We start from the raw sequence: 27,479 nt of genomic DNA on the forward strand, positions 1-27,479 counted from the left end.
AAGGTATGGGAGCTGTTGATCTCCCACATGAAAATGCATTATGCTGTCAGCCCAGCCTAAGGGCTGTTATTTAATTTACTTGAGGAGGTAAGTGAAAGCCCCTTCATGCAAATGCTTACAATGCGATCTGGAAAACAGCAGGCGTAATTAGATAAAATGGCAGCAAAGCCCACCAGGGAAATAATGTTAATTCATGAGGATTTTCCTCTCTGCCTCCCTCTCAGCAAGGTTTGAAGCCGGGGGGGGGGGGGGGGGGGGGGGGGATAAAATAAAATAAAATAAAAAAATCAGAATGGACCTCAATGATCTATCTCTTGGTGAAGTAGAAAAACAGGACAGCAACCAGTGGGGTCATCTAAAACATGCCTCAGCATGGCACCTCTAGCAGGATTGGCAGCCCATGCTCCTGAGTGATGAAGCACTGAAAACAAAAATTGCTCTGTCACTGTCATAAGTTATTCTGAGTAGAGACATAATGACCCAACATCCCTAAACTTCACATCATCTCCTGACCAAGGCCTAACCAGGCAATGAAGATTTGTCACATGATAACGTCATCACTGCAACCCCCTACCCCGCGTAATAAGAAAACCAGAGCTCTTTTGCAAGTCTTGAGAGCAGATCTGGATTTCCAACCACTCACAAATTCTTTCCCTCAAAAACATCCAGGAAAGGGTTTTGACCAAACCATATCACAGCATCATCAGTAAAGGAGAATGCTAGGGCACCACGTTCTCAGCACATGGGGCACCAATACAAACAGCAGCGAAGCTCCTGAATGGCAGCAATGCTCGCAGCAGCCTTGGGAAGACTGTAGCTCTGTTTCAGCTTCTGCCAGCTTCTGCCTCCCACCTAGAACCCAGCCAGGAAAGTCACCTCCTGATTGCTGACCTGCCACTACCAAAATGGATTCCAATTAGCCAACTCACTCACGGCTATTAGGAAGAGAGACATTTTTTGTTGTTGAGTAATTACTCCTCATGAAATGGCTTACACCCCTAGTTGATTAGGTCACAACACACTGTGAGCAAACTGATGTAACAGAGATATCTTTAACCCGATAAATTAAGGCATACTTTCCGGATATAGAAAGCTTAATTGAAGGCATGCATGGGGTACTTACCAAAGGCATCTAGACACAGAATTGTAACATTCACAAACAAACAATGGCTGAGATCAAAAGCCAACCCATACACATCCAACTTGCATATTAATTGGGGGGGGGGGGGAAGCTGGTTTGTTTGCTTGCTGTGAGGATAGTAAATGACTCAAAGTGAACAGAGTAATTTGACATCAGCAGTTAAATATGTAATGGCAATATTCAGGTGGCATGTATGGAAGAAAAGAGATTTTGTTTGTTTCCCTATATACTCTCCCCCAGCTAACAGAGCAAAACCAGCTTCTTCTAGTCAGGGATTCACTTGTTAAAGCAATCAGAAATACACAAAGTTTATACAAAGCCCAAGTAACCACATAGTAAGTGTGCCACAGAGAGGGTTCCCAAAACACAGCCCATGAAGCCCCCCCCCAGAAGAATCTTTAACCACAATCAGCCTGGCTTGTATTGCAAATAAGTTTGATTACATTTTCCCACCCTTCACAAAATCCCAACCTTTAGTATCCCTCCACAAATAAAACTTCCGCTGCCTAGAGAACAGCAGCTCCACTGCCATTTCTATCAAGTCATCCATCGTAGTACACTCATTTACTTAAAACCAAACCCAATTCCCCAAGCCCATAAATACCAATGACTTCCTGATTTTGGGACTTGCCCATCCATTAAAAAGGAAGCCATTCGCTTTACAGACCATGGCCCTAATCTTTCAAACAGTTACGCCTGTGCTTAGCAGGAGCACACGAGCACTTCAGTCCAAAGTAAGCATTTGTCAGAGCGAGGCCAATATTTCCTGTTGCAGTTAAAAACACATTATACAGTTAGGATGGAAAAATATGACTGTGACATAAAATCAACCCTTCTCTTCCCACTTCAGGGTGGGGGGCTCAGGGAAGCATTCACAACATAAACATATGTGACAAAGGCCTAAGTAAAGTGAGTGCCATGAACAGCTTTCTACCGTGTTGGTTTCTAAGTCAGGAAACTGACTGGGTGTCATTTAATCTCCTAGATTAAAATCACTTAGCGAATATTGTATTGTTTCACTGTTCTTGCTGTCATTTCAGCATTTGGGGCCTCACCGGAGCTCTGCTGCTGGCTAACTCGCCGCTAATGAAACCTCGTGCAGGAGCAGCTGCCGGAATCTGTGTCAAACTGCATCTGGCACCCATCTATCTTCCAGCCATCTAAATTCACCTCTGAAATCATACAAAAGCAGCCGCAGAGCTCCCTGCAGCCAATCCAACACACCAGTCTTTGTCTCATCAAGCCTGTTAGGCAATTTAAAGCAATTTATTTTTTTAATTTGCCTTGTATTTTACAGCAGCAGCTTTTTCAAAAGAAGTGAAGAAGTTAAGAAAAAACTGGGGGTGGGGGGGAGAAGGGGGAAAAGTGCCTTCTTTAATTTTTTTTTTTTTTTTTTAAAGCCTGTCAAGCTCTCAGTAGACTATCATTAAACCAGTTTTGGCTGAAACTGTATGTTTAGGGGCTTTCCAATGGAGACACTCTGGTGCCTGCAACACTCAGACAGGGAGGGGAGGCTGCTATACAATTGTTGAATTGTTGTCATGGCTATTAAATATGCTGTAGCACAAATACCCAACAGGGCTGAAGGTTTGCAGTGTATTGGCTCTGGAGAGGTATCAAAAATACTGGTATTAACTAGCAGATAACTGAGTTATACAAACACTGAATAAAAGATTAAGTCAAAAGTTTTAAAAGGTTTATTAACTTCACTCCAATCCCTTCCTACCTTCCTTCCCCTCGCCCCCCACTTGGGGCTTAAAGTACCCTGTAAATTCAAAATATTTGACATTTAGTGTAGCATTAATTTGACCGAGTCTCCTCTAACATTTGGGGTAAAACTGCCTCTACTCTCTTTGCATTTTCTGCAGAGGACAGGAGTTTTGCTCCACCATCTCATTAGGCTTATGAGCGGCAGTTTGAGAGAGTGGCACAGTAAAGCCATGACTTGCTGACTAAAACAGGTTAATGAAAAACAGGCTAGTGACTGAAATTGAAACTTCTCATTTCTCTCAAGAAAAGGGTGTATTGTCAAGATAAAGTAGAGCCTAGCGTGTCTATTAAGCAACTTCCAGAGAAGCGCTGCTCAAAACAGCAGCACCACAAGCTCCACAGCATGAGAGGAAGGGACGCAGTCCCTGGTGCAGGCACAGCCACAGCACCTGGCCGGGCCCCGCGGGGAGAAATACCGTCCTCTCCACACCAAAACCCAGCCAGCTGCCAGGAAGAAGCATTAAAGAACATGGTGTGCGGAGGGCATGGGATGTGCTGGGCTCCCCTCCCAGGGTGAAGTTGTCCATCCAGCCAAACAGGTCACAAGCCAGGTCTCAGTGACATCCCGCCGTATGGCATGGAGAACTCTAGGTGAGTGTGCCAGGCCTACCATAAGGGCACTGGTGGGCGAATTCAGGAGGTGTTTCTTAGACTGAACACTGCAAACTGCGGAAGGAGCGGGAGAAACAGGATCTGTCAACCCATCTAATTAAGGTGCATTTTCCCCACGCACACTCATACCTGTCTCTCCAGGCTATAGGGCCCTCATTTCTTGCCTCAACCCAAAACAGACTGAATGTGTTTTGCATTGCTATGACAATTTGTTCTCAGCACTTCTCAGGAAGGAGAAGCACAATGTATGTGTCCTAAGAAAATGTTTGCACGGTCACAGATACCTCCGTCTCTGCTGCTAATTGCATTGCATCCATTCCCTTTGCAGCTAATCTGTTGCAAGAGGCCCTGTTACTCCATGCTAACCCCATTTGAAAAAAAAACTGAAAGCGTGCTCCTCTCCTGTGAGCTTTCCAAAGTAACCAAGTAGACAAGAAGTCATATTCTTGTGCAAAGGCTACAGGTCCAGCTGCTGGCATTGCTGCTCTTCTACCCACTAAGTAAAAAGGAAATTTGTTTATGCCCTGCACAGGGTCACATTATAAGGATGCCTAAAATGAAGTCATCAGTGCTGAGAGGCTGAGCGAATATCCTGGGTGGCCCGCTCCAGTCCCCAGTTGAGCTCTGCAGTAGGACTGACAACAGCCCCAGTACCATGGCCACTAAGAAAAGCAACATAGATCAACAACTCATTTTTTACAGGCCAATGGGCTGACCTCTGGGCAGCATTGGAACAAGTCAGCATAAAGGTGACAAAGCTCTGTATGCCATTATAAATCATCCAAACCAGCCAGCAGAAAATCCGTGCACTGATGGAGTTAGCTTATACCTTTTTCTTCCTTTTTTTTTTTCTTTGTAAACAGAGTTCTCTCCCGCATCATCTCTGAACGCCCATATGGCAGGTATCACGAGGGGCGTTCTCACATCCCGCTCTCCGAGAAAGCTGGTTCTGCTAACTGAGCACTTGCACAGCACGCTCTGTGTCTCGCTGGACGTCACACCAACAGATGACGCAAGCAATGCCTGTTGTCCAAGTGGCAGTGTGTGACCTATTTCTGGGCCACAGAAGTTTGGTTTGGGAGGAATGTACAATGTCTAGTGAGAGAAGGGGGAGGAGGAGCGAATCATTGTAAGAAAGTCAGGAATGAATCCTAAAGCCCATGTATTGGCTCTGTGTTTTCAGAGGGAAGTAAGAGGCCAAAATGAAAGCACAGTGTGACAGCCTCAGGACCTCACCATCAATCTGGAGTGGAAGTAAGGAAGAAAAAGCATCCCCACTGTGGGAAGTAGAAACTTTTGCTGCTTACGGAACTAATGTCCCCAAAATCTGGTTTCCTTAACAGCACATGGCATCAAGAAGGAAAAATACTTTAAAGACAGATAGGCAATTCCCTCCTCCCCTGCCTTCCAACAAGCCCATTCATTCAAAACAATGTGTCCCTACTTGACCATTAATAGACAGTACCTGCCCAGCACCACTACCAGGTGTCTCAGGTTTTATGCATGTATGTTACAGGTTTTATGCATGTATAAGCTGTCCTATAACTGGGGCAAATGTATTCTCTGTTCATTTACCAGGTGGAGTATCTCTTCAATCATTCCTCTCTCACGTGATGTACACAACAAAATGAGCTCTGTAGCAACAAGGTAAATTTTCACAGCTAACTCTCCCTCTTGCAGGGTTTTCTTTGGCATGGGTGGAAGCATCGCTGGTTTTCTTGTCACTTGATGGTTTTGCCGTATTTTAGAGCAGCTCCTCTGACCCAAAAAGACACCAGCACTGTCTTCACATACACATACAAACAGTATTTCAAAATTTTGCCCTCAAGTCACAATCCAGAGGGCATCCCACAGAGGTTGTGAAGAGAAGGGAAGCAAAAACTGTTGATTTGCACAATACATAGTGCTCCTTTAATTAAAGGAGACTTGCAGTTGGTCTGTACATACTTTCTTGAAATCTTTGGGGCCTTCCAACCCTCCCAACCTACTGATACCTTCAGCCATAGGGAAGTCTTTGCAGATCCCTGTGGACAAGCTGTCCTGGCACTTCAGTCTGCACACACAACCCCTAAAGCTCTGTGGTTGGTTTGTACTATGTAGCATGTACACACGGCCTATCCAGAAAAAAATAATACAACAAACAAAAAACCCCTCTCCAAAATACCCCATTCCCTCTATTGATTATAGAAATCTCCCCAGTTCCAATTTCCAGGAACTCCTGGAAAAGCAGGAAAGCCTTTGTGCCTACATGCCTTACAATATCATTTGAAGGAAATTATTATTTAAATAAAAAAAGTAAAGCCTTTTTTGATGGGGAAAACCAAAAAACTGAATAGAGTTGGTTTTGTATCAGGTGCTGCGATCATTAAATGAGTTTTTCTGTAGCATAATAGTTTTCAAAACAGGGCAGCCAAGAATTCCCTTCTCCAGTTATCTATAAATCAGGGCTGGAGAGAGAAGAAACAGTCCCAGAGTATGGTATGCATCGGTCTGAGCAATTGCTCCAGCAAGTCATGCAGGTAAACAGCTACTCAGCTGCAATTAGCAAAAAAAAGGGCTATCTACAAACTGAGTACAGAGAAAAGCTTACAACCCTGCCAACCAGCCACAGTTATCTGTTTAAAGAAGGGGAAAAGGCAGCTACCTCCCCCCCCAGCAGACACTGCCTAAGACAAGCAGAGACCAGGTTCCACTTTTAGGAGTTTAAATCACAGAAAAAGCACCAGACACAGGGACAAAACCATTTAGCAAGGCAGTCATCATGTCCTGACCACACTCCTCCATGAACACTGTGAACAAACTGTGCGAACGCTCTGCCTGACAGGCAAAGGGGCAGTCACAGGGCCAGTACACTTAACAGTATGCTTGAGCCATACCTGAAATTGTAGGGGCCACCAGAAGAAGGCACAGAGATCAAAACACAGAGCAGTATGGACAGAGCAAGGGAGGAAAGGAAAGCATCTGAATAGAGAGGGAAATAAGGGCTAGAAATTGGGCAGGGGTCTTGCAGGCAGTGAGATAAAAATATATATACACAGCTGCAAATGGGCACAGGAAGAGCTCCAAAGGAAGGAGGTGGGGAAGGAAAGGTAAAGGGAAGAGGGGGATCTAGACCTGATTATGGCAGCAGGAAACAGTTTTGGGGCTTTTCACACACACACACACCAAGGACAGGAAAATTTGCTAAACTAGAAGCAAAAGATGATACAGTTTGGACAAGAGGTTTAAGCAGAGGAAAATCAAGAGAAGAGAAGGAAGTTTGGAAACTTGTGTAGAGAAGATAACAGCAGGATTTAGCAACCCTAAGGAATGGGAAGGGGGATGGGTAAGTAGAGGGGACTTAAAAACAACAGACTTGCAAGCTATGTTTCATGGCACTAATTCAGCAAAGAAACAGCCTCAAATGGATGTAAACAATGGACTATTCATTAGGGGTTTCATTCCCTGCAACCCAGCAAACTATTGTCTACAAGTTTTAAATACTCCCTTCACACACACACACTCTAAATTACAGAAAATGTGAAACATCAGATAATCTCAACAACTTGCCTCAAAATCACTGCCCTCAAGCATGCACCGTGCTCGGCAGGCTCTTCTTCCGACCATCTGCCAGCACATGTAGGAAAATAAATGATTAGGACCCCAACACAGCAGTTCTGTAGGGGTCTGAAAGTAAAAACCACTCCACAAACATTTGAACAATGCATAAAATGTTTGTGAAGCTTAAAATGCAATTCTACTATTGCCTGCTCCCATCCATCTCTCCCTCACATTTCAAGTAGGAGGTGGCTGTTCTGTGTGTCCTGTCCCATGACCACACCACGACCAGTGATCTTTGCATGGAGAGCGCTGGACGGCCTCCCACAGCTGTGCCCTACCTGCCCTTGTGCCATCTCTAGCACAGGTAATCAGTCTCCTACATGTTATACTTTGCTTTCACACTGCCTGAGACACTGGGACCAACGGGGAGCAAAACCTGGCTTGCATAGCCTGCGAGCCAGGCTCAGGGCTAAGGAAAGATGCTGCTGTGCTTAGGCAGCTGATGGTTGCTTATAGCAGCTGACACTTCGTAAGTAGTTAGGATCAGGGTTTTAAGCTTGTAAGCCAAGTACTGCTGGTGCAGAAATCATCAAGAGGTAGCACAGAGGAAATCTGATGGTGCTATTTCCATTTGGCTTGGACGAGGCAAGCCTTGCACATCTGGGGTCAGACTGTGAGCCACAGCAGCCAGCCTGAAACTCATGCACAGCTTTGCATGAGTAAAGGACAGGCAGTGACTAACAGCAAAGGTAGACAAACTCTGTGGAGCTTTATTTAAGCTGTCCCACCCCAAGCGTCCTTTCCACCTTGCAACAGGAGCCTCCCACACTGACAGGAGATGATGCGTGCTTGTATCTCACACTACCCATCTGACACAGCAGCTAAAACAGCAATTCAGAGTTTGGGGCTACGTTTTCAGTTGCAGAAGGTAAAGATACACATTTCCTTCTGATGCCTCTATTATGGTAAGGGGCAGACTGGAGAGCTAGAAAATATGTTTGGCATCTGTATTCGCTCATTTGAGCATTGTCTTTTAGAGCTCTCCAGTAATATCCCTTCCTGAGCACTAGGGTGCATAACAGGGTGTCGTGGTTTAACCCCAGCCAGCAACTAAGCACCACCACACAGCTGCTCATTCACTTCCCCCACCCCCCTTCAGTGGGAAAGGGAAGAGAATTGGGGAGGCAGTAAAACTCACAGGCTGACATAAGAACAGTTTAATAGGACAGAAAGGAAGAAACTAATAATTATAATAATAGCAATAATAAAATGACAATAATAAAAGAATTGGAATATACAAAACAAGTGGTGCACAATGCAATTGCTCACCACTCGCTGACCAATGCCCAGTTAGTCCCAAGCAGTGATCCACACCCACCAGGCCAACTCCACCCAGTTTATACACTGGACATGACATCACATGGTATGGAATATCCCTTTGGCCAGTTTGGGTCAGCTGCCCTGGCTGTGTCCCCTCCCAACTTCTTGTGCCCCTCCAGCCTCGCTGGCTGGGCATGAGAAGCTGAAAAATCCTTGACTTAATATAAACACTACTTAGCAACAACTGAAAATGTCAGTGTGGTATCAACATTCTTCTCATACTAAATCCAAAACATAACACTATACCAGCTACTAGAAAGAAAATTAACTCTATCCCAGCTGAAACCAGGACACAAAGCATGCTAGTATCATCTGTATATCCTCCTCTTATTCTCAAAGGTAACTTGGCTCTTTGGGCTGCTCCAGTGCAAGCACTCGCCACCTCCGATCAATAGCCCCTTAGAGGGAAGGGTTTTGTGCTTCCCAGTAAAGGGCTAGCAACCATGGGAGGCCTTTGTAGGGCACGATGGAAGAAGAGGCAGGTTACCTAGGCTTCCTTTTTCCTCACCTATACAAAGGCACCTGCATAAAGGACTGTTCCTAGTGCGTCCTTCCTGTATTCGTGGGCAAAGGCTCAAAGGACCTATCTAGTCTGCAGACCTGCAAAGCACAGGCTGTACAGCCTCATTCAGTGTCTCTCATGTCTGGCAGGATATGACCTTTCAGGAATACAGCCAGCCTGTCTGGAGGACTGCAGCGAAAAGCTCCTGACAAGAGGCTGTCTCACAGCATTTCTTCCTCTTGCCCAGGTCCAAAGTTACATGAGCACAGTGCGTCTGCTCAGTGTTACATCACATTGTTCCTACCATGAAGTACACGGATGTAAGAAGAACCTGGACTCCCTTAAGGTTTTCACTCAACTTCTTCAAACTCTGACTCCTTGCGCTGAAGGTCTGTGGAGAGGAGGAAGGGAAGAAACAACAAGTCTTTTCTTATCCTTAGTCTTGGGCATATGGGTAGCAACAAAGCACCTAATTCTGTTTTGTCTGTTATCCAGAAGTGCTGTGTGTTTCATTGAGCCCTTCATTGGAAGCACGCAAGCAACACACAGCCCACACAGGAAAAAATTGGCCTGGAAGTGGCAGGAGGAGGGGAAGAGCTCAACAGTTTTAATTCAATTTGTGTCTTTCATATGGCATGGATGCTCTTTGTTCATATTACGCAGTCCACAAGCGGCACACACAACAAATCACTGTCCGCTACACTGGGAAAAGTAAAGACAGATAAGCTGAAAATATGCAGATTCATTTACGTTTCCCCTCTCATCTCAGCATGCTTTTACGTATTCGGTTCACATTTAGGGTTCATGTAGTTCACAGAGTATCTCAATATAGCAATTACACATTGACAACTACTGTGGTTTAGGGACACCTTCACAACTGCCACATGAGCAGCAGGAAGCAAAATACTTGCGTACAACTCTAAAATTCCCCTTTTCAGCTTTCTGAAAAGCCCCTGGGTTGGGTATAAGGCAGCCTTTGGGGCTGTAGGAGGTTAGCCCCAGAGCTTCTGCAGCTCTATACGTGTTTTAATTTTAACCTAAGCTTTCAGTGTGAAAGGAACACAATTTCTACCTCTTTTCATGATGAAGATAGCCACCAAAATGTGAACTGAAGGTTGGGCAGAAAAACTGAGGAAGTGCAGAGAGCGGGTGTTGTAAGTCACATGTGGTCTCCAGCATATGGGTAACAGTCACACTTAAATAAGGAAATCAACTGTCAGTCCACTACTACCCTTTCCAAAATGAATCTATCTACTGACTCCCAAGAACATCCAGCCTTCAAAGGCTGAGTGCCTGCTTGCAGGAACAGGCAGGCAGTAGAAAATACACACAGGGAAATAACCTGAGTTTGCTCCACTCCTCTCTTAGCCAAAGTCCTTTTCATTAAGTGTTTTTCACTGAGCTACACAAGAAAGAGAAGCAAGAGAGGAAGGGGGTGGTGGGAGAAGGGAAGGGGGAAATACAGCATTTCCCATCAGCTCTAACAGAGGAAAGGCATGGTGGGGAAATGGTAGAGGAGCTGGCTGCAGATGTCTTCCAGCCAGACAAGTGCAACCGAGGAACAAAAAGGAGTAACACATGGAGATCAGGGAAAGGAAAACCAGCACACAGGGGAAAGACCAAGAGAATACACAGGAAAAAAGAGGGTGAGGAGGCTCTTCTTTTGGTGGGACAAACTACTGAGGAAACTGCCAAACACATACACCAGTTTAAGAATGAAAGAGAAACACAGCTAAAGGTTTGAAGAAAGTATCCAAACACAGAAGAGAATAGGCTCTGTCTGAGGAAAAACCATGGTCTGGAAAACACCAACAGGAAAATAAATGCTAGCAAGGAGGTGGAAAAAAGGTAATGAGAAGGGGAAAAACAGAATACAGGGGTTTGGCTTTCTTTTACACATTGAAATCTTCGCTCAAGTTCATGTCTAACTTCAAGAAGAGAGTCTCAAATCTCAATTTCAGCAGAAAAGATCCAAGTTCGAGTTAGTCAGCCCATAAAGGATATTTTGCCACCACCTCTAATCTGGCTCCTATCACAACCAAGGACATGCCAAATATCTGAAGCAGACTTGGTTTAAAAGCTAAAACAGTACCAGTAATAGTAACAATTCCTGGCTGAGGCACATTTTCATTTTAAGCCACACACATTACCCATTCAAAGGATTTAATTTGAAAATTGTTATTGTTGAAACTTGTTGAGGTGTTTGTTGGGGTTTTTTTAGTAGCTCAGATAAGTAGGAACAACATTTCCTGTAGTATGGATGAGATGCTTTTTTGAACATAACAGGGTTTTTCCTTCCTCCTCTTCCCAGCCCTCACACACCTCTATTGGTGGGAACTTTCCTTGCAGACACTGTCCTTCCCAAGGACAGATATAGAGAAAAAATGATTTCCCTTACACAGTTTTAACACTGACTTGGGGGCTGATGAAAATGGTCACTTGGGTGTGCTGTGCGAGCCGATGAAGCTGCAACCAAATGTCTTCACTCTTTCTCTTGTAATTTGATACCTGGCTTTAGCGATCCCTCCAGCTCTTGAATTAGGAATGGAAAATATGAGAGCTCTGTTTCACAGCAAAGGTTTAGAGACGGGGGTGGGGGGGTGTGTGGAAGACATCTCAGGGCTACTTGCAAATGGTATTTGCTTTACACTGGACTTTAACATCTGACAGGAACAACAGATGTAGGCTCTGTGTACCCACACATACCTACCTATGCCCATGCTACAAAGCACTGCTCAGCCCTGTCAGAGCTGGTGGTTTGAAGCCTGAACCCAAATCAGGCCTGAAGCCTGATTTCTAAAGCCATTCCCTTTACTGTGTACCTCTCAGTTCCAACAGCTGTGGGTGCAAATAATGACATTTAAAGGCAAACAGCTACTGCTAGCTGCTGAGGGAATGAGACATTAAAAAAGCCAATAGCTGCCTTCTGCATAACTGCAGTTTGTCGCAAGCGTCAAAAAGGATGCCGGGCTGGAGGCTTTATAAAAATGCTGTCCCTAATCATCATGCTCAACTTCCAAGTCCTTTGAAAAATATTTTTAAAGCATCTCTCTAGTTATAGGTCTTGTTACATGCTCTCAGCCACACAAGTAGCAAATTTCAAATCCCCAAACAGAGTACAAGAAACCCCACACAAACACAGCACTCACGGCAGTTTGCAGCATAACCAGCATTCGCAGACTGCCCTCGTGCACCAGTGAAGAGTATAATGTGTTCACAGGCTCACAAGGCAAAACCTGCTTCCTGAGCATTGTGGCTCAGCCATTTCAGTGACACAATTACAGCATTTGCCAAGTAGCTTGCATCATGTAACATGCTGTGAGGCTTTTCACGGCAACACGACTTGCAAGCTTCTCTTCAGGGGGCCCATCCCCAAAAGACCTGCTACAAAGTACTGTAACTCCTGACACCCACAAGCTTCCCCTACCTCTATGGGCACAGTAGCAGGAATCCTGCACCTCTTTTACTCCTTTTTGTAGGAGGATCAGCTCTGCCAAGCTCGATTTAACACTGGCTCCCAGTGTTTACAGGGAAAGATAACTGTCACCTTTCGGAACATCACCACAGTCATCTTCGCAAGAAGGTTTTGATGTAAATCATGTAGGAAAGCGACAGGGAACCAGCAAAAATACTTTTGCTGCGTTCTTAGGCATATGAATTTGTGGTACCACTGGTTGTTTGACAGAGGTCAAAACTGAGTTAATGCAGGATTAAATCCTGTCCTTAGAGCCACATGATGATACTGGCACATAATTTTGAAGATCCAGGTGGAAACAAAGCTTAACTTTGTCTTCTTCCACTATAGCGTAAGAGCACTCATTTTTACACACTGGCTACAAGATTTCTAAAACAACATGCTAGAGCTATCGGATGACATATATCAATAAAGCTATAGCTTTCTTGGGATGGTGAGAAGTGAGCAGTGTGCAGTGCAAACTAAATAGTACAAAAACACAGTGAATTAAGCAGTTGGTTCCTGAGCTGAGGTTTGTAGAGATCTGGTGAGCTGCAGGATGTTGGCTCTCCATCTTGCTTCCAGCTGCTTCTACAGATGTCCAGGCTCCTCATTGCCAAGAAGAGCTAGGAGGCTAGTGAAAGCAGCTGGAAGAGAAGGAGGTGGAGGAGGAGTCAGGCTTGCTGCCTCTGGGGAGGGCACAAAGAGGAGGAGAGGGAAGCAGGCACTGCCCACACATGCTCCACAACTTTGGCTGAAGGTGCTAACCACTAGGAAAAGGCATAATGTCCAGGGAGAGGCAAATGAGGCACTGGACATATTGGAATGTTTTTTCTTTTTCCCTTTTTTTTTTTTTTTCTTTTTTCCTTTTTAAGGGAGCTAGGGGAGAGAATCAGGTCATTGGGTAGAATCTCTGCAAGAAGCTGGGAGCAAGGAGGGCAGAGACTCTAGAAAGAACCAACAAGGAGAGGGAGAGAGACAAAGAAAGAGAGAAATAAAGTGATCAAATATTAGTGGTGTATGCAAGAGCGAGAGAATCACTGAGCAGATGGGAGGAGGGAAGAAGAAATGATTAATAGAGAGTGTGAGGCCCTTCCCCCTCCCTCAAGCAGGACTAATCACGTGGAAGACAGATAAAATGTTACTTCCTAATATCGCTTTGCTGCGGTAGCTCCACATGATGGAGGAGAACGAGCGTGTCCCCAAGGCAAAAATCTCCCTAAAAGATGGGAACAAACCCCTCGCAACAACACGACCACCATCTTTTGACTGCTGGTGCTAAAGGGTCATCTGTCAGGACGCATCTGTCATATCCTGAGAGCTTATATCTGGTGTGCTCTTGCCACCGAGTCCTGCAGCAAGTCTAAAGCAGCATTCTTGCTTTCACCCGGGTCACCTCCCCTGCCTTCAGACTCCCAGAGAAAAATGACTGGCCTTCTTGTGCAAGCCAAATGTGAATGTTCAACTTCGCTGCATCAGGAGCCAAAAATCTCATTGCCTGATGTCAGAGCATACCTCTGACCAAGCATTTGTGGAGCCACACCTGGATACTAATCCTCTGCCTTCTCAACATGAAAGCATGGGGCGACCTTTGCCATTACACGTATTGATCAGAGGTGCAGGTCAGCTCTGCAGCTGACCTGCTCTCCTCAGCTTACAGGACAAAAGACAGCCCTCCTGCAATGGGCAGCACGGGCTCCCATTGCACCACGCGTTTCGCAGGCTCGCCACCACATAACGGGAGAAAAGAAAGGACACCACCACAGAAACACAGACCCAGATAAATATATTTGCTAAAAAGAGAAAGAGGCTCCCATGGACTTCTGGTGACAGCCTGTCACCAGGACTGCTCTGCACAAAGCTCCCACGAGACACAAGTATACAGTCCTCTTCCTGAGATACGTGCTAAACAGTTTATTCCCTCCTACGTTTTACAGGTGCTATCATGTCCATCCATTCCCTCAGTTTTTTCTTCCATGGACTGAACAACCCCAACACCTTCATTTTCTCTTCATGGGTCATGTCTGCTAAATCACCAATTCATGCTATTTTCCTCTAGATTTTTTTTTTTTTGGCCCACTTTTGAGTAATTTTGCTGTTTTTGAAGGCTGTGAGCAGAAAACTGGTTCAAGACTCCAGCTGAGACCTCCCCAGGCTGAACTAAGTGGAAGGACCACTGCACCCTCTTGCTTATAAACCCCAGTTTGCCTTTTTCACAACCGTACCAGACTGGTGAATCACAGTCAGCCTGGAAGCCACCATCAGCTTCAGCCCCTTTCTGCAGAGCTGCTGCTCAGCCAGCCATCTCCCATTTTGTATCTGGGCAGTCCATTATTCTCACCTAAGTTTACAACTTTGTGCTCATCCTTTTCTGAATTGCCTCTTATTTTTTTCCAGATGATTTCTCCACTTGGTCAGCATTTTGAATCCTAACACTGCTCTCCAGAAACCTCACAGCTCCTCCCATGTCGGTATCATTTGCAAGTGTAATTAGCATCCATAGCAGAAAAATCCCCACTGTGTGTCACTTCTGGGCAGGACATGCAGGAATTGACCACTGTGGACACAGACTGGTCCTAGTGTGTTGGTGACATTGCACCTCACAGAAGCCAGTCCCTGGAATTTCCCCTGGAAGTAACCTGAGAGCCACAGTAAAGCATGGAAGATGAGGGTGTCAAGGGTATCATGCAAACATGCTCTGCTCACGATGGACCACTATGCTCTGCCACAAGACATAATAAAAATAATTCAGATCAAGTGCCATGCTGCAATTCAACCCAGTGTGAGGGAGATAACCACAGCTGATTAAAAAAAAAAAAAAGGTGCAAAAGCCTCAGCAAGAAAAAAATGAAGAGGAACATTTGCCTGATCATCATGGCGGAGCATCCAGAAGAACTAACTGTGATGTCCCCTGCCAAGAAACAGGCAGGGCGCCCTAAAAACTTTCACCAGCAAGCATCAGTCCCTCTGCAGCATTCATCAAAGCCAGTTAAATCCACACAAGAAATCTCTTCCACCAGGCACTGTTTTTCTCCAGGGCTTTGACATTACACTGTGACAGCAGGTATCTTTAGACTGATACAAAGTGAGCAAAAATTCAACTGTGGCTAAAGCCAAGGAGGCAGAGGTAGGCAGAAGAGGTGGCTATGTTTGCATCAGACAACTGATCTGGAAGAAAGGACCTGAGAGCATTTCACACACAAGTTACCCCCCTCCGCCTTCCTCTCCTCCCTGTGAAAGAACAGCAAACATGCCCTGGGCTGCAAGAACGTCTGGTCACCATCCATAGTTCATGGGCAGTATGGCAGAAGGGTGCTCTTATCCCAAGCAGTGTTTCAGGGCAGCAAATTGCAAGTGTCCTACAGGACATTGCTTATTAATCCTGTAGCACATCGTACTGGGCTATAAATTCTATCAATTGCCCACTGTTTAAATAAATTAGTTTTCTTAAGAACAGGGGCATGCTGGGACCAGTTATAAACACAACTGACTCAAATCCATCTGATCCCTCCCCCCAGTTATGCAGCTGGAAAGTCTTCGACTTTACACTGGGAAAAACGATGCTCAAAATTTGACATGTCCTTTTACTCCCAGTGTCCATGCTTAACAGAAAAGCAAAGAACAAAACCCAGCCTGTGTCTACTTTTACGATTTGAATCAACAGGCACATGGGACAAGCCCAAATGCCAGGAAAGTAAGGAAATCCTGGATCTTGGGGACCTCCAGCAGAAAAGTAGCTGGTCATAATGCCATTGGGGGCTCCAACATTTTCCCTATGAATAAAAAGCCTCCTTTAGCATGGTATATGGCAGTAAGATTGCCAAGAGATTATCATAATCACCAGCACTGCAAACCTTTGCTTTGGACCGTTTCAGCCTCAAAATGACCAACACCTACCTCTGAGGCCAGACAGTGTAACCACTGGCAAACTAAGCAGTGCCCACAGCATTTCATAAGATGATGATGACAGTCTAGAAAGGAACCACGAGTGGACCACTTAAAGCAATAAGAATGTATTTTATTTATTCCTTTATGCCAGATCATTAAAAACTGCTGCAGGAGATTGCAGTAGAGACAAACTGAGATTTTTGTTTGTTTGTTTCTACTTAGGGTAGAGCAGCCTCAATAAATGAAGTTTACACAGTATGGGAAGAAAAAAAACAAAACAAAAGGCTTCAATACCCTTCATGATTTTATTAGGATTTCTTTCCTAAGCTCAGCAAAGCTTTGTAGTTTTTCTAGCTCCATACACCGTACAAGTCCCCTGATCAGCAAGATTTACTGCATTCGGAAGTCCTGGGTGGAGTGCTCCAGCAGAACTGGACCACTGCTACAGAAGGATTTAAAGTGATGTCAGGAAATGGGTGGGGGCAGGGAAGGGGACCATAGCAAATGACATAGCCCACGATCAGGAAACTCACTTGGCAAGTTTTGTGGAAAACCAGAGGTATACAGGAGTAAGGCCCCATAAAGCAGTGCTCCGGCTGCTCCCACCACTAATCTGTTCCCGTTATCAGAGCTCAAAGAAAAGAGGACAGTTGCCAGCTCTGGAGAATTGGGAACAGTGCCAGCTGACGACACACTGTGATAGGCAGCCGCCTGGGTCTGGGTGAGGCCTGCTATCATGTGATCTGCGCTTGATAGCAAGGGAACAGGGGAGGAAGCACCAACTACAGAAAGCACCTACTCTGGTTATTGAATAAAGGTAAGAAGGATGCAGCAGGAAGGAAAAAAAGAAAGCATCCTGCAGCTGCAAGTCAGATACAGATTACTATTAGAGAGGTAGTTTTCCCAGAGATGGCAAAAGCCAGGCAGCTTCACAGCAGCATGCAGATTAGGCAATGCCACCCTAGGCCAGGTGCAGATGCAGTGCTGCATCGCTTTCAGTGGGAAATCTGTTGAGACAGAAGTGAAGTAGCAAAGCATTTTAACACCCGCAGACAGGCCAGCAAATCCCCTGAACCTCACCAGAAAAGGAGTGACAGCAAAGTCACCCTGCTGGGTCTGATTAATGGAGTTTGGGACTCCCTGATAACCAGCACTGCACCTCCTCAGACAGCGTGTGTAATGTGGGCCAAAGTGATCACAGAGCCTCGGGGAAGGAGAGGACTGGATGTGGCAAGATGCTCCTAGGAGCTTACATGTGCTGCAGCAACTTGCAGAGGAGTGTGGTTTTCTTGCTCCTACACTGAGTTACCTAGAGACAAGCAACCTCAAATACAGGAGCTCCCAAGATGGGAATATAATCACGGCAGCTGCAGGATGGTAACACTGTCACTGCTGTTCTCTCCCTGAGCTGGAAGATTCACTGGGGTCCTACTCTGCACATACATCCATGCGTGGACATGCAATTCTGTGCCACCTATCTTAGAAGCTAAACAGATATGTCAGAGGCATGGGAAAAGGAATTATAATCATCAGGAATTAAACAGAGCAAAGGGAATAGCAAATGCAATACAGCAAAGGGAATGTTTAAGGGCTGGGCATTCAACTTGGCATCTCCTGAGTTGCCCTCCCATCCTGCACATCCCCTGCTCTCCTCTCCTATATTTCAGTCCACTGGAAGACACCTGTTCTGGGGGGATTTAAAAAAAAATATTCTGCAAAGCACCTACACTATTGGGTAGGTTAAGCATTAACTAAAAAATTTTCCCTTCTAAAGAAAACGGTAAACTCAAATGAAAAAGCAACACAAGCCAGCTCTGAAAGCCAAAAACCGACATGACAAATTTGAAGCAGCAGAGAAAAGATAGAAGTACGTATAACATACGCAAGAGTTAAAGCAAACACATCCAAAAAGGATAATTCAAAGAGATGAAAGTCTCTGAAGTCATCAATACTCTCACAACAGTTTGTATTCATAGACCATTAGGTACCAAACAATTAAAATTAGAGGTGTTTCATTTAAGAGTGCCTTGGCCTGGAAAGACACTTCTGTGGACACCAACTGGTTTTTGATGAAAGAACAGGAGCACGAGATGCGCAAACAGCCCTGCGCTGCATGCAGAGACTCAAAGCTACAAGTTAGCAGATCTAAGAGCTCAGCCAGGTTAGAAGCAAAAGGATCACAGATGGAAATTTTACCTATAGTAGGTCTGGCTTTTCACCAAGGACCATATATAAATTAAAAAAAAGGCGCTAAGACTGCATCCCTTGGGGCATCCTACGCAGTATGCCAAAATGTTGTATCTTACATGCACCATACCCCCCAAAATTGAACATTTTTTGTTACTTCATTTCACTACTGTCCTGGTTTCAGCTGGGACGGAGTCAATTTTCTTCCTAGTAGCTAGTACAGTGCTGTACTTTGAATTTAGTATGAGAATAATGTTGATAACATGCTAATGTTTTAGTTGTTACTAAGTAGTCCTTATCCTAAGTGAAGGATATTTCAGTTTCCCATGCTCTGCAAGTGAGTAGGTACACAAGAAGCTGGGAAGGAGCATGGCCAGGACAGCTGACCCGAACTAGCTATAAGGATATTCTGTACCATAGGATGTCATGCTCAGTATATAAATGGAGAGGAGCTGGCCGGTAGGGGCTGAGCCTCCTCACGTTATTCTGCTAAGCAAAATACACTTTGCTGCTTCCTTCCTCCATTATACTTGCACAGAGAATTAAAAGCTTTACTTTCCATAGCTCTTTTTTCTCATACACTCACACAGACATACACATGTAAGAAGTGAGGGCACAATTACCACTTAGGTGGGGGTACTTGTTGATAAGCCCTAGAAATTTCCCCTTCCAAATCCTAGGCAGGATTCAGCATGCTCACAGCCATCCTAGGCAGCCATTCAGCATGCTCACAGGACAACCCAGTCCTACATGTTCATGACAGGTATCACTTATGGTTTGGCAATCAGATGTGAGGCAGGCAGATGATTTAACACCACATATCTGACTTTCCAAGAGACAGAAAATACTTGGATATGCTTAGTAAAAACACAGCTAATGCTGAGATTGTATTCTTTTTGAGACTGTTCAATTAGGCCAGGAGTCACACATGATACAGCAACTCGCAATGCATTTTGGAGAGAAGCAGACTTCACTTGCAACTGCAAGATAGTGGGGTTTGGTCCCTTGGCCTAGAGGAATCTGTTTTTCCTACTGATCAAAAGTAGTCAAAATTAGAGGCACAAAATCAATCAATTGTGGCTGTCTGAGTGGTACTTGGAAAGCTATTGCTGGCACTGTAACCTAACACTCCCTGTGTACACCGTGTCTGCCATGCAAAACCAGTACAGTCACTACCTGAAACTAGAATCACCAGTTTGGTTTAATTTCGTATGTCTAGTTATTGGTAATTCTCTCTCTCTTTAGGTGTCTGTGCTCCTGCTTAATTACCCCAAGTCTCTGCCTCTGGGCAGTGGCAACTCTTGCAGTTACACACCCGTATCTCCAGTTATGTGAAGGAAAATATCTTCTACCCCCTTTATAGACCAAGTCTAAACTCTTTTAAAAAAGGGTCAGCAGGTGACACTGGCTCCATTACAGTCAGTAGCAGCTGGTTTTCCAGGGCCCAAGTTTCATACCAACTGTTCAGCTGACTTCTAAAAACATTATCATCCCCTTGGAGTAATTAGCATGTTTTAATGGCTGGCGGCTTCAAAAGCTGCACTAACTTCAGCAGCATTAGAAATACCAGACTTTCTTTTTGCTTTGCAATCTGAGTTGTCTTCAGATCTGAAAACAAAGTTGCTCAGTTTTGCTTGGTTTAATTTTGAAATCATGCACAGATTCTGAATTTTGTGACATTTATGCCTAACTTCTATCCCAGGCTCATTTAAATCACTGCTGAAATTTTCCCAATTCACATCAGGAAATGTTAAGGTAATGGAAATTTATGAAAAAGAAAACCTGAAGTCAAACAGATCTTTGACCAGTCAGCTTCTAGAACAGAAAGAGGAAAACAGAAGAGAAAGTGGTTTTGGTATATACAACCAAACAAAACCAATGCTTTAAGAAGAGCATGTGCTTCAAGTGGGAACACGTCACTAAAAATATTTCTGTGCACACGTATACTAAAACACAAAGGACCACATTATACCTTGAATTATACCCCCAAACCAGCCCTACTAAGCCCATCAGCACTGTCTGGTCATAACTAAGGAAAAAATTTGACCTGTTATGCAAAATCAAATCAACTGAAAAAAAGCTGAAATGTGAACTCACTGTCAGAGTGTGGCAGTTCAAGAGACCACACTGAAACTACACACCAAAGCCCAAGCTGAAATATCCAAAATCCAAAGACATCCTCTTCTCCATGGAACCTACACATGCATAGCTTCTCTTTGGTGAAATCATAGGTAATTTTTGTCACTGCAAACCTTTTGGTACATCACCCACCAAAAGTCTCGCTAACAGTATAAAAATCATCAGTGACCATGGCAAGCAAAAGTTTAGAGCTTGAGCTCCTTGCATCCCTCCAGAACGAGGTCAATTCAATTTAAGGCTGAATGATCCTGTCAGAAAACCATGAGGATATTCTGCCTATGTTCATGCCCATCCAGAATAAGAGAATGCTTTGGAAATGGTTTAATTAAGGGGTTTTGGCCTTTTTTTTTTTTTTTTAATCATGTAGTTTTCAATGTAGTTTTCAGTTTAGTACTGATGATAGATGAAAAGAGAAATGCATGAATGCTTTGGCTTCAGCATTCATTAAGAACACATAGACCAGTATAAGGCTTCCTGCTCATTGATACAATCAGTGTCAGAACTTACACTTTCATGCCTACAGCCATACCACCTTTAGCTGTGATCTAGGCAGTTCCTGCAAGGCAAGCAGGGTCAGGTTGGGTCAATACGCAAAGGAGAGGCCCCCAGGGAAAGATACAAGTGCTGCAGATACTAGAACTGGTACTGATGTAGCAGCACTGCTGCTCTCTCTCAAGGACTGCCTACCCCCAGGGAAGCTGCTATACAGTCACCTGGCTGCGGCTGCATATCTGCAGCATGGTATCTTACAGCCTAACAACTCTGTGTAGATATTGAAGGAGACATAAGATGCCCTGATGCAACACAGATGACTCCACTTTCAAAGCAGATATCACATTATCCATATGGGAGGGGATAAGGCAGAGCACCTTGTACATCGCCTTGCCTACCCCATGCCTTGGCTCAGTAACTGTCCTATAATCAAACCTGGAATAATTAAAGTTGAACTAAAGAACAAGCAGGTTTTCATACCTCAGAAAACAAACAAACAAACAAACAAAACCCCCCAACAAACTAACAGTCCACACTGCAGAGAAATGATGCTTCTCAATCAGCCAACTGCTAAAGCCTCATGCCCTGATCAGCTTCCATTTTGGGTTACTTTAAATTCTTCACAGTTTCTACAGGACACAGTGAAGTTCTACTTGTCCCAGTGCCACAGCCACACGTGCTGTCATGCTGTCAAACAGCTGCTGCATTCCACCCCGTGCCAGGCTGTGCCAGAGGAGAAGGGAACAGCTCCCATGTTTGAGTATATATCATTTGCAAAGTGTGTTAGGATCTTCTGTGATTAAGTCTGTTAGAAGTATGTACTGTTGAGTTATTTTTGTTAGCGTTACTAATGCAACATGGGGAAAAAGGTGTCTGAAAAGCACAGAAATTCTTCTTCAGCACTTTTTTGTGAACAAGCTCTAAACCCCTTTGGAAATAGTTTACGGGAACCTTTAGTATCAGTTAGCAACATGATTGGGTTTATACACCTAGAGTACATCCTGCCACCCCTGTCAATTTGACTTGACTGGAGGCGATATAAACTCTGAGGGACATGTTTTGCTAAGAACTTTGTATTCATTGCAATAAAAAGAAGCTGTAAGAGTCAGTTGAGGAAAATCCCCAGAACTCTCAAATACTTACCCCTCAGAGACAAGGTGATTTCATAATCACGCAGCTTTAATAATGGGACTTCCTCAGGGACACAGTATTAAACATTTAGAGGAAGCATTTGAAAAGAAACTGTATTATCAACTTGACTGCTAATCTTTTCACTTTCAGCTACTTAGAGGTACTTCAGGATTACTCCTAAACGATACAAAGTGACTACACTTGGCATTCTGCTGGCAGCAGGGCTGGGGGGAGACATCTCAGCTTCTCCCTCATTAATATTTCCTACAGATAAAGTTCAGGTTTTCATTTTTATTGATTGACATTTTTAATTTCTCAGTCCATTGGGTTGTTTTTAATATTAAGAACAGTGCCTTCAATAGAGCACTATACAAAAACCAAAAGAATTAACAAAACAAGCCCCAAAACACAGTTTCACTTTCCACTGATCTTGCAATAAGTAGTCCATCAGAAACTCAGCCTTCTAAAAAACTTATATGAAAATGGAGGGGACAGGAAGAGAAAGCAAAAGCAAACCACGAAAGTCCTTTTCTGTTGCAGCTGCCTGCAGACTCCAGGATCATCGCTGCTCATACTTGGTGTGTACTTAGAAGAAACAACTGGATTATTGTATAAGGCTGATTTGAGTGAAGTATAGGATAGCACAAATTCAGGTTGCCTCTTGACGTTATTAGAAGAAAATCTCCAGATCAATCATTACAAGAGTCTTTAACGCTTCTCACATCAGGAAATTGCACATATAATAATCTCAGGAACGCCCCGCTCTCACCCCCCAAAATGGATCTGAAGCACAGCATCGCATTACTGCCTATTTTCCCTCTGCATATCACAGGCACTGCACAACCTAAGAGTGAGCAGTAAGACCACTACTTGTTAGGAGTTGACAAGTATGAGATAAATATTAGTCTTGGATGCACATAATCTTTTTTTCCCATTGACTTCACATGTGACATGAAATAGACCAAATCTCCACATATTCCTTTACTGTTGTTTTTTTTTTTTTTAATTTGATGAAAAAATTAAAAGTAAACAACCAACCAGTCTTAGGAGGCAGCAGAAAAACCTATGCCTTACTTTAAAAAAGCAAAACAAACCAAAATACTTTTTGTCCCTTACATCCAAAGGGAAACCTTGCCAACTCTGGAGCAAACAACTACAAAATAAATAAAGCAGGGTCTGCATCTGTCTTTACAGTCTGCTCATTTTCTTGTGACTTTACAGATGCCATGTCCCTGTTAAAATATATACAGATATACTTTCCCTCCCAGTTCCTCTGGAAAATACTGCCACCATCAAGGAAACCTGACAGAGCAAAGGCAAAAAAAAAAAAAACAAACACCTAGTGATTCACAAAATGTTCTTGAAAGACAGAAACAAGTTAAAGAATGGGTTGTGGAAGAAAAGTGTTCTCTGTAATATCTGTCATTTATAGTAACTTTCTAAGTCAAAGCTAATAGAAAATGTTTTCAGATTCACATGTTGATCTGTTTATCCCCCTTGGCTATTTTGCTTAAAATAACATTCATTATTCAAAAAGAAAAAGAAAAACCCTGACACTTGTGAGAGTTAGGGCCTAAGAAACTACCATGAGATAAGCAGAGCCCTGCCAGTTGTGCTGAGCCTGTGCTGCTGCTATCGCAGACGCAGTTCTGCTGACGGCTTTGGTTGGCAAAGCCACACTGGGTGCTTGGCACAGGGTGCCCACAGCTCCTGGCTTCTCTGCACAGCCCTGACAGAGACCAGTGCTGCAGAAGGAAGCAAGCTCGGGCCAGCAGATATTACTAACACTTACGCCTGTCACCAAAAGAAAGGACAAGAAAAATCTTGAAGAGGCAGCAACTTGTTTTCTTTGTCAAGAATTGGGAGATGGGGCTGGGGGGAAGGGAGCAGGATGGCACCCCTCAGGACTGCTACTCATGCCTTTGTCAGCATGCCATCGCTTGACTATTATTGCTACCAAAAAGAAAAATAAAAGCAGTATTACAATTAAAGGCAGCCTTCAGCCATTTTAATTCAACACATTATTGTAGTAATGAGAAAATTGAGGTTTTAGTGGTAGAAACAGGCATTTCAGTTGCAAGACCTTTTGTTGTTTTTTTGTGGGTTTTTTTTTCTGGTTCTGTTTTTGAGCATTTTTTTAGTTTGTTTGTTTGTTTTTTACCATACTGCTTTATTCAGGGTGAAAAAAATCCACAAGGCATTTGCACAGGTAAAACTGGGGGGCCTTGACAGGGAGCAGCAGTACCATGGAGTTGCACAGAGGGCTGTGTACTTTACCTGACTGTCCAAATAGCACACAAATCCCTGTTTTGCTCTGTGTAGATCCATAAAAGTCCAGTTCCTCAGGCTCAGCAGTTTACCCCAACCTCTGCTCCAGTTTTCTTGATTTCTTCCTCCCTATTGGGCTTTCGTGGCATTACCAACAAGAAGAAATCAGTAAGTTTACTTGACACTACCCTTAAAAAGACCAAACAAGAAGGAGAACCTTTCCAGTCTGAAAAGAAGGCTGTGGGGAACTTTGGGATCCCTCTGGGTGGAACTGGTCTCCTGTTCAGTGAGATATGAGCAAGGGAGGGGATGCGAAGGCATCACATGCTCCATAGGACCCTGTGCCCACTGGGAGGGCGAAATAATAATAATTAAAGATAAAAAAAAAAAAAAAAAAAAAAAGGAATGAGCAGGGCATGGTGGCTATCTCTAAGCTATAAAACAGGATCACTGTGACTCCCTTCCTTTTTGCTCCTGCTGGTCTCCTTCCATTGGAAACCCAGACTTTATGCCAATAAGCTGTGAGGACCAGGCCAAGGTGTGAAACCAAGCCTGGGAATTGTTCTTGGCTTTCTGAGTTTAGATGAACCCAATGCAAGTTGCACAGTTATTCTGCTCCCTCACTTTGTAAGACTGTCTTAAAACAAACAAGAAAACCCCAAATCCCCCAGTCTACAGGGGACCATCCACTTCATTAAACTCACTGATATGCATGCTGTAGCAGACACAGAACAGGTCAGGGAGCGGCTCTTGCCTTATAAAGCAGCAAAGCCCCAGTGGTAAATGCTGGTAAGAATCCTCCGTCCCTCAGTCTTGCCCAGAGCTGTTTGTGCAGTCTGTTCCCATCTCACATCGTGATCAAGTATGGGGAGAGGCCATCCTTATGATGATTCTTTACTATTCAGAAACGTTGTAACCATTACAGAAGCACAGAAGGGGCAAAGGCAGGAGCATGCAGTGTTGCCAAGTACTGAGAAGTGATTAAGGACTTCAGCTTCACTCTTTTTCTTTTGGTTTTTGGTCCCTTACGTTACACAGAAATCTTGAAAATACCAACCTGCAAGGATCAAAAAATAATCTGAGAACAAAAAAAATACTCAGTGTCATTTCTTTAGAAGCCTTGCAACATTACTTTGAAGGGCCTGACCACAAGATTTTTCTGAATCTTTGAGGAAGGATCATTCCTTTTAAGATGTGTGACAAAATTGTACCACAGTTACACCTTGATAGCAGACCAGCCAATTCAGGAGCCTTTTTAGGACTATCTCCATAAAAACCAAAAGCAAATTCAAGGTTTTTTTGCAACCGGTTAAAATTCCATATTATTGGATCCCTGGCCACATTAAAGCTAAACTTAATGCTTCACTCAATACAAAGCGAACCATAACTTCAACAGCCGTCCAGTAAACTTTGTTACATGAAGAAAAGAGCCAAGCAGGGCTGCCTATCCAAAAGGCCATACAGGTTCCCAGCAAGAGGAAACATGCTGCAACGTGTCTCTGACTTGTGGTTTAGGTCAAGGCTAGCGTGAGCAGTTCTGGCTAACTCTTACCACTGGGAGAAAATGCAAATGTTACCCACTCGGAGGTAGAGGCAAAGTACACAGGCCTTTCTCCCCAGCTCATGTCCCTACTTAAAGCAGTAGCAGGCTGGTTGGACAAGATGAGAGACAGTAAAGGAAGGCAAAAAACCCCCAAAAAAACATAAAGGAACTTTTCCTGCTGCACATCTCCTCCCATTCACGGCATAACAGATCTTCAGTGAGGCTGCAGCTGAGAGATTAACTGCCTTTGCTAGTTGCTGGTACAGTTTTTAGAAGAGGAAGTTCTGCTGGGGGTTGTGACAAGCCCTCTGCAACGCACAGTACTGCTGAAGTGACCTAGGACGAGATCCCTGCTCAGCTAAGTCCACTGTAAGAGTTTTGCAGTCCTACAAGTCACAGTTTCACCCTCCCCAGGCACAAGCCAGACCCCAGAAAAGGAGGCAGGCTGTAGGGAAGGCACTGACAGTCTAGCAGCCTGCCACCAAACCACAGAGCAGGGAAGAGATAAACAGACCTAAGGCAACTTGCTCCAAACTTTGTACACAGGTAACACTGCCCAGCTTATGTCACACCTGCCTGGGAAGGGCAATTGAAGAGGTCTGCCTTCCTCCTATGCACCAGCAAGTTCACATTTGCATGGGGCCAAACTTGTGATGCTGGAGTTGCCCACAGGCCCTGAAGTGTAGGAAGTCTGCAGCTGGGGAAAGGTCACCTGGCCACACTGATGCAGCTCCAATGGCCTCACCACCCACCTCACATGTCTTCTGCCCTGCAGCAGAGTTCTGATTCTGCCCACAGCCAGTCACCAGCTCACCTATGGCCAGGTGAGCCTGAGATTTTGGAAAGTTTTGCTCCAGCCAATTCCTCTTGAACAAATTCCTTACCTGAGCTGTCAACTCTTGTGCTACTGCAAGCTCTCAAGCACAAGCTTTCCAATGGCTTGGCTTCTGGTCTCTTCTAAAACAGTCCTGGGCTTTTCTCATAAATCAAGAACAGTCAGGCCCTGCCACATGCCAGCCCCTCTGGGGAGCAGGATGTCAAGCAGCCACATGAGTCTCCAAGGAGAGTCAGACTCACAGAAAGTCAGGACTCTCCTGGTTTTGAAAGAGCTGCTGTTCACCCTTTCCTTCCCCTCTGCAAGATTAGCAATCCCAGTTGTACCATTCTCTTAATGAGATGCACAGATCTATCCCACACTTGCTTTTGATCTCTATGAATTCATTGAGAAGTATGGGCTTAGACAGACCCCTCACTTTCACAGAAGTTGTGAATCTTTGAGACTTGTGCATCTCCATCACATTTGGTCAAAAGGCTCAAAAGCTACTAACAGGACAGACGCCATCCTAGAAAAATGCCAGTTTTTCTTTCCCTCTCACATTCTTGTCCCTCCTTACTAAGACAGATTTTATGATTAACCTAGTCTGAATATACC

The 27,479-nt window shown here is 44.3% G+C and overlaps 1 protein-coding gene across 6 annotated transcripts in view; it reads right to left on the minus strand.

Moving 5' to 3' along the window:
- The window catches only part of SERTAD2 (SERTA domain containing 2), an 86,232-nt gene that overhangs the window by 37,130 nt on the left and 21,623 nt on the right, over positions 1-27,479 (minus strand). Inside the window, exon 1 of one of the 6 annotated variants that reach the window (XM_069787481.1) lies at positions 9,250-9,315. The exons of the other annotated variants lie outside the window; for them this stretch is intronic. The gene's annotated coding sequence lies outside the window, so the exon portion shown is untranslated. Of the gene's footprint in view, positions 1-9,249; positions 9,316-27,479 lie in introns of those variants that run through there. 6 annotated transcript variants of the gene reach the window in all.

This window comes from Haliaeetus albicilla, chromosome 7 (assembly GCF_947461875.1).
Source record: "Haliaeetus albicilla chromosome 7, bHalAlb1.1, whole genome shotgun sequence".
Taxonomy (NCBI): Eukaryota; Metazoa; Chordata; class Aves; order Accipitriformes; family Accipitridae; genus Haliaeetus; species Haliaeetus albicilla.